Source organism: Nicotiana tomentosiformis, chromosome 1 (assembly GCF_000390325.3).
Source record: "Nicotiana tomentosiformis chromosome 1, ASM39032v3, whole genome shotgun sequence".
NCBI lineage: Eukaryota > Viridiplantae > Streptophyta > Magnoliopsida > Solanales > Solanaceae > Nicotiana > Nicotiana tomentosiformis.
This window is the reverse complement of record NC_090812.1, coordinates 97,623,055-97,625,067: the sequence shown is the minus strand read 5'-3', so window position 1 is coordinate 97,625,067 and position 2,013 is coordinate 97,623,055. Positions and strand designations below refer to the sequence as shown.

At 37.1% G+C, this 2,013-nt stretch overlaps 1 non-coding gene across 1 annotated transcript; it reads right to left on the bottom strand.

The window, feature by feature from the left end:
• Positions 1 to 1,700: 1,700 nt before the first annotated feature.
• LOC117280943 (small nucleolar RNA R71) lies at positions 1,701 to 1,807 on the bottom strand. The gene has a single exon (XR_004511533.1). It is a non-coding gene; the product is annotated as a small nucleolar RNA R71 (small nucleolar RNA).
• Positions 1,808 to 2,013: the final 206 nt, after the last annotated feature.

The window sequence follows — 2,013 nt, the reverse complement described above, 5'->3', positions numbered from 1 at the left end:
TAATTCTTCCTTAGGGATTGATGGATTTGGTGTTTTGAGAATTGTTTGTGGATATTAACTCTAGTTTTATGTATTGAATCATTTTGGGTGTTTTTATTGTTGCATATATATTCACATGTTTATGTAATCGAAAGAGGCATAATTTGTGATGTTTTGCATTATCTTGTTGGTTGAATTCGTTGATTCTTCTTAGTAATCGAAAGAGGCTAGTTAAATTATTGTTTAGACCTAGTTAGGAGGATAATCGAAAGAGGTTCTCCTAAAGATTAATCCACTACGAATTCTTGCATATCTTCACTCAGCTTAACTTAGTTTATATTGTGAGATTGAGACTTAATCAAGAGAGGGGTTTCTACTAAACGTTCGAACTAATACTAGAGTGAATTCAAGAGACTCACTTGAACCATAAAGTGAAGTAACTAGAGTTAATTCCAAAACAAGTATCTTACACCTATCCAATCAACCCCTATTTTCTCCCCTTGATATCTTCTTTGCTTACTCTTGTTGCGATTGTCATTAGCCAATAGTTTAGACTTTTAGTTAATTTTAGTTTTAATTCACATATATCCAAATTGTTGATCATCTTGAATAGCAATAAGACTAGAAGCTACGAAAACTCTGTTTAAATCCAATCCTTGTGGATACGATAATTTTCTATACTATATTCGACTAGCGAGCATAATTTAAGAGTGTGTTTTGCGCTTGTCAAATTTTGGCTTCGTTGCCGGAGATTGGCAATCAATAGTATTTGAAATAGTTTGTAGTGCTAATTTAGGAATTTTTATTTTTATTTTTATTTTATTTTTCTCTTTTTATGTTTGGGTGTTCTTTGACTGTGCGCAGGCTACAGATTAGATTGGTGCATGACCCCATCTTTTAGGAAGGAATTACTACCATACGAACCAGAAATCGAGAAACATCTGCGATAGTTGAGGAAGGAAAGAAATCTTTCCAAGAATATAGAGACGGTTGGGCAATCCTCAACCAAAGAAAAGATGGAGGAAGATGATGATAATGTTGATTTACTGCGAGAGAGGCAACCCCACTCAGAGAGAAGGCTGTAAGAGATGCTGAAGAAGCAGCACTCATAGATGCACACATTGCTTATGAGGAGGAGAGAGCTCGAAGATTATCTCAGAATCAACCTTTGGTTCCATACCAGTTCGAAAACCTAGCTCCAGGCCAAGGGAGACCACTTGGTGATTACGCTAGACCAGTTTACAATCAAGGTTTATCCAGTGTGAGACCACCGAGTTGCAGCCAATAATTTTTAGTTGAAGCAAGGGTTGCTCCAAACCCTCCAAAACAGTTGTGTCTTCAGAGGAAAGATGAACGAAGATCCAAACAATCATCTGATGGACTTCGAAGAGATTATGAACACCTTTTAATATAATGGTGTGTCATAAGATGCAGTTTATCTAAGGGTATTCCCCTTCACACTTAAAGATGATGCAAAGCACTGATTTCGAAGCTTGCCCCAGGGATCAATTAGAACACGGGAGAAGGAAGGGTGGTTGAAGCAGGACCATAAGAAGTACCTTTAGCATTTCAAGTACCCGGTTCAGAATTCCTAATTGGAATTAGGGGATCTTTTTTAATTGATTCTTTTATCACACTGTGATATTTTGGATTTTCCAACAGCACCAATAAAAAGTAAAATACAATTTCTTGCTAAATATTTCTCCTCAGCTAAAACGGGCAAGTTTAGAAGAGAAATCCATAACTTCTGCCAGAATGAGACTGAAACCGTGTTTGAAGCTTGGGAGAGGTTCAAAGAAATAGTGCGTAAGTGTCAGCATAGTGAAATAGAACTCTGGATGCAACTCCAAAATTTTTGGGATGGATTGACACCAACTTCACGTAGGACATTGAGCAATGCAGCTGGAGGTCCATTGATGAAGAAGACTCCAGAGGAGATAGTCACTATTCTAGATGAGGTTGATGCTAACACATCTATGCAGGTACAACTTGATGCCATGGAAAAAGAAATAAGGAAGCTAACCTTAGCTTAAA